This window comes from Porites lutea, chromosome 2 (genome assembly GCF_958299795.1).
Source record: "Porites lutea chromosome 2, jaPorLute2.1, whole genome shotgun sequence".
Taxonomy (NCBI): domain Eukaryota; kingdom Metazoa; phylum Cnidaria; class Anthozoa; order Scleractinia; family Poritidae; genus Porites; species Porites lutea.
This window is the reverse complement of record NC_133202.1, coordinates 2,619,766-2,625,813: the sequence shown is the minus strand read 5'-3', so window position 1 is coordinate 2,625,813 and position 6,048 is coordinate 2,619,766. Positions and strand designations below refer to the sequence as shown.

Below are 6,048 nucleotides of genomic sequence, written 5' to 3'. Positions count from 1 at the left end.
ATCTTCAATTGTCTAAACAGCTTTAAATGGAGCTCTATACTGTATAACATCTCAAAATGGTCTAAATAGTACATTGCGTATGGTTTACAAGACTGAAGATGACGCATATTCATTGGATTCCTTTAGCAGCAAATTCTTCTTTGACTCTCGTTGGTAGCCTGGATCGGGATATCCAAACCTTGAAAACACAAAATCGCATTCATGAATCTAAGACTTAAAACGTTTGCTTCAGTCTATCGGTGTTGAACTGAAATGGGGCTTAGTTCCTCTCAGTGTTAATCCAACACAATAGTTAGACAAAGAGACAGTAGGAAACAAGAATAGATGAATGGACAAATTACAGCTTTATTATTGAACTGTGAATCAAATCCAGATCCTTCTTCATCTCAGTTTTAGGCGAGCATCATTTAGTTGAATACTTGTCCTAGTGACTGTGCGATTTTACAGTAAGCTCGATTTCTTTTCTGTGGACTGAATATGTTCACTAGTCTAGAGTCACTTAACATTGAACACAGTAGTCGAAAATAACAAGATATGGGTAATTTTAAGTACGAAATTACTAAAGGGTGCCTTAAATGGCACTAGGCGAACCTATAATTAATTCCTTACCCATAACGACCCCCAGATATGCTAGTCTTGTGATGGATATCATTCCATATCGCTTGATTCCAAAGCCCTGTTGTATTTGAGGTACCCACTGTAAATACCACTCGAGCATCAAACGCTCTCCTCAAAAACTGCAGCACCTGTCGCCCTTCATGATTGTCTGGGAGATAAGCAGTGCGTGATGTGCCTTGGTAATGCTGACCAGGGTTTGGATGTTCCGAGCCTTGTACTCCAGAGGGAAACTGATAACTGATGACGATTTTCCCGTAGCCCGCAAATGTTACATTCAATAGAGCGTTTAAACATCACGTCACAGGTGGCAGCCTATCTATCAGCGGCTTGTCTCCTGGGCCCAGTTGCTTTGACGGCCGATTTAATCGCTAGTCACTGAGGGCGTGCAAAATTTTATCCCAGGTTCCTGCTCTAAATCAGTTTTCCGTTTATTTTGATTTATCATTTTAGAGCATCCAAACATGGCACTGTCAAAGCGGACGGCCATAATGCTGTTGCAAAAAAATAAAAAGGCCGCTATGTTAGGCACCTTGTTCTTAATATGTAAAAACTTTCCTTTGTTCCAAGAAATTTGCAAAGACGCTACTTTCGCTCTCGTTTTCACTCACCTGGCTAGCAGCTATGCAAATTTATTGTTTAAATTCTGGCTCTAAAGAGTTTTACCTTCGTAGCCTGGAACGCCGTTACGATCAGTATAGAAAATCATCTGTCCACGAGGCTGGTTTCCTGTAATAACACCTTGAGGCTGTTGACAGACCGGGCACCTGTTGCACACATTTAACGCAGTTTGAATACACTCTAGACAAAAACTGTGCTTGCACTTTAAACTTCTTGGACTTGACATAGGATCAAGACAAATAGGACAGCTCTCTGTGGAAAAATATGATACAATGCCTGAACAAGGAAGATAGACGATATTAAATATAAATGTTACCTATTGTAGGTTATAGTTAACGTGGGTCTTCCTTCCTCTACTTAAGTTTCTTAAATGAAAGGAATCGGTAACTGGCTGTATTTCTTGAAAAGACGTTCATTTCCCACTTTCACCGATGAAACGAAGGACTCCTAGCCTTTTTGACAATCATAAGAGTCAAGATAGTAACACATACAGACAACCGGACGCGCCATTACCAAAACCGAAACTTCTACGTACTGACAGGCGTTCACAAGATACTTGGGGTAGTTCAGCATTTTTTGCTGTTGAGTTTGTCATACTCCTCCAAGCATTTTACTTTAACATTATACGGAATAAAATATCTTACTTTGCGCCATCATTGCCAAGTGAAAACCGGTGCGAAGTGTGGGGATACAAAACAACGATCTTTCCCAGAACTAGCGGAAGTTCCGTGTGTAACTTTCCAGCTTGTCCCCAGGTTCCTCTCACGTATTAAAATCGGGAAATGATTTAACTGATATTGCTGGTGCGGCGGTTTGCAACATACAGTCTTAAAGAACTTCACGTGTACTCTCTCCCCTTTCTTCCTTCACATATTTTTTCTCGACCTGCGCTGGAGAACGAACAAAATATAATAAAAACCTTACACTTCTGTAGGGCAAAAGTGATTTCAAAAGAAACTAGTCACACATAAGGGACTGAATATTTTGTTTTGTAGCTAGTCTAGCCTACTATGCTGCCTACTATAGCCTCTCACGCAGGCCCGCGTTTAGATGGTTTCGTTCTTAATCCGTTGTTATCCCGAGGGGGGAGGTACTCGACCAATATTTGGGTATAGGTTTGAAACACTCATCCTCTCTTGCTTTGAAACCCTAACCCTCCTTAAGAAATAAAAGAATCCTGAAATACATGCTCTGTTTAGGACAACACCTTCAATTTTGTTACCCTGTTTAGGAGAGAGAGAAAAATACACGCTGTCTTGTTTCAAATCCATTCAAAAGTTATGATTACATTGTATAGATCGTTTTCACTGTCACGCAACAAAAAAATTATATTGGAAACCGTTCAGTGGTAGCCTGTTCACAGACCCTCTATTTTCTCTTCAAAGTCCGTAGAGCGCGGGCGATAAAATATAAACCGCAGGGTATTTATTGACCGCCAGTGCAAGGGGGTAGTGTTTTTCTCGCGCTCGCTTAGCTCGCGAGCTCGCCGATGTTTTCGAAAAGAACGAAAAGAAAAATTAAATAAACGTCTGTGTACAGGCTCTCCAGTGGAAGAAGCCAAGATAATGAAATGTTATGAAAAACAAATATATAAACAATTTTTCCAAGCCTCAGGTCTTTGTGGCCCACAGTTTCTGAGTTATATGTCGAAACGTTTCACGCACCTTTGTAGAGCTTTGTATGGAGACGCCATATTGGTGTACCGTTTTGGTGCATCAATATGGCCGCCGGAAATCAACAAAAACATCTGGAGTTCACTTTTCTATAAAAGCCCTTTCTTTTCACTCGAGAACTAGTATACGAGCGCATAAACATATCTTTTAATACTTGAAATGGTTATACCGCTGAAAATCAAGAGGAGAGACTTTTTTTCAACGAGAGAGCATTGCTATTTTGGTGTCACACACTGTGAAAACTCGGAGGCTCAAATTGCTGTATTTTCGAAATGATACATGCTACGGGAATGGAAACTTGTACAAAGATTTACTTTTTACCTTCAACCTAGTGTAAATAAGAGTTCATAAAACCTCGCTATTTTGATTTTACAATTTGATGAAGTCACTATGAAAACTATCTATACTTGGCGTACAAACAAATTTTATCAAGAAAATGAAAACTATCCTGCTGGCAATACCCCGTTTATAATTAGGACAGACTCGCACGAAATTATAAACCCTGTATAGAACACGGTAAATGTGTTTTTTTCAAGGGTGGGTGGACCGAGTTACTATTCAAGGTCCGAGAACATACGAACGTAAAATAGGAAGCCTTTTATCCATCACATATATCTACTTTTATTTTTTGTTAATTAACAATAATTAACAATTAATGAATGAGGCAGAGTATCGGATAACACCTTCCGAGATCTCCATAATTCTTCATATGATACGAAAGCCGAATTCAATAATTGTTTTATTATTCATTCAAAATAATTCCTAGTTTAAAAACATGGCTAAAACATGCTTACCTCCATCGATCTATCGATGTTAAGTTCATCTTCGATAGTGCACATTTAGGGTTATTCAGCTCCGCAAATATTCTCCAAATAGAAGATGTCGCCGTTCGTGTTGTGTTCTTGCTTTTAGCTACAATTTCGCCTAGTTCTTACTCTTGAAACGAGTGAAATGTCCGCCATTTTTTGTTTTCACAACCAAAACAACTCAACCTCGTCCCCAGGTCTTCTCGGTTAACGGTTCATTAACCTGCAAGAACGCTGTATTTTTGACGTCATTTCCTCGTTAAACACAAAATTCTTCCAAATTTGATCATCAGTAACTGGTTATGGTGAATTATGCGTGTGCTTTTAGCCAAACAGAATCGGGGAAATATTTTGAATGAATAATAATATGACATAAGCATTGTAAGCCATACTTGATCATTCCTGATTTATCTTAAGCGAATTTTAACTATCACAGGAAATTTATGAAAAGGTCTGTCTACAGCGAAAAAGAACGATGATCTCTTGCTATTACTAATAACAAAATGATAAAGCACTCCGACCATGCCATGCAAAAACACAAATCAAGGTAATGGGTAATGTCTTTTTTCAGGTAACTGACAACAGTTTTAGTTGGCAGCCTATCTAACAGCAGCTTGTCGAGCGTGCCCAGTTGCTTTGACGGCCGATAATCGCTAGCCACTGAGGGCGTGGAAAATTTTATTCCAGATCAGTTTTCTGTTTATTTTAACTGGTCATTTTAGAGCATCGAAACAAAGAACTATTGGCAAAAATTATCAACCTGGATTTGCCTTGCAGGCGTTCAGGTCTGTGTTTTAATTTCGCGCGAATCCTGGAATATCTTGCTTTGAATAACATGGCCCTGGAGGCTATCTTGTCTGCATTCCGTAATATCCTACCGGCCATACATATACAGGCTGCCTAAAGGCGATGTTACAAGAAACGATTCGCAACGACGATATTTTGCGCAACACAGCATTGCATTGTTGGAACAATGTTGCGACCATTTGAATTAATGTCGCAGCCATGTTGCAACTCTGTGTTGCACTACAAATCGTTGTTGCGAATCGTCCCGTGTAGGCATCACCTTAACGGTAATGAGGCAAGAGGCCTTAGAAGTAAGTAACCTGGCATCTCAAGTATCAGCGAGCTTATTTTTCCTGCACTTCTCCCCAGTCTCCTTTTATGGTATGAAGTGCCAGGACAAAATACTTTCTCGCAAAATGTTTCTTTATCAGTGATTTAAATGCCCACATTGACACGTGTCCTTACACGGTGGCCCAGAAGGGTCACACATGCAAATTAAAAATATTGCTGCAAATTAAAAATTGTACATGCAAACTAAAAATTGTGCTGCAAATTGAAAATAGAAAACATATCGATGCAAATTAAAAATGAAAAGTCCTGCGCGCGCAGTATGAGTGATGAGGACCTGGTCCGAGCCGTGCGACCTGGCCTTACAGCCGTCGGCCCATTCATGTTTCATGTTTGTAATATTTTTAGTTTGCATGCACAATTTTTAATTTGTATGTCCTGTTTTTAATTTGCAGCAACATTTTTAATTTGCATGTGTGACCCTTCTGGGCCACCGTACTTTAAACTACTTTTTGCACATTTGATGCCTTTGAAAATGTCAGTTCACACTTTACCGGACCATAGCTTTTGGTGCCGTCACCAAAAGCTGTGGTCTGGTATATTTTTGAACCTGCATAGCCTGAAAAAGGCATTCATTTGCCTACAAAATATCTCAACAAAATGATCCAATAGCATGCTACAGTGTACATCTGTTACATCAACAGTCTTATAATACGTCACGGACTACGCCACGAAAAACTAATTTTCTGAGAACTGATAAACTGACTTTTAACTGAAAATTTTCAGCACACTGACACTCATCCGCACGTTTTCTTGTTCACTGACCTGATTATAGTACGTAAGTTCCTGTCGCCAGGGATGAGTAGCAGCAAGAGGCAAAACTGTTAAACTATGGAAATTGAAAACAAGCTAACTGCTACCTTCTCATTATCAAGCCTCTGAGTTTATCAAAAAAAGATAAAACAAAACAGATAATAGCAGTGAACGTACCGACCATGACCACTAACTGGCATATGTACTGTGAAATGGACAAAACCTTCTCACTGACCATTCTGTTAGCATCCTTCTTTGAGAATTGTTTGATTAATTACAGTCCTTCTTTCGTGATTTATAGCTTGATCTAGTTAACGTCATAACCATTTTAAACTGGCCACATGCACGAGGAAAAACTGTTCGTGTTTCGACATAAATGTTCCTAATAGTAGCCCCTTTCTCATGTTCAATGCTCGATTCGTCATTTCTGAAACTACATCTTAATG

At 39.3% G+C, this 6,048-nt stretch overlaps 1 pseudogene; it reads right to left on the bottom strand.

The window, feature by feature from the left end:
- Positions 1–2,138, bottom strand: LOC140927406 (probable E3 ubiquitin-protein ligase DTX3; annotated as a pseudogene).
- Positions 2,139–6,048: the final 3,910 nt, after the last annotated feature.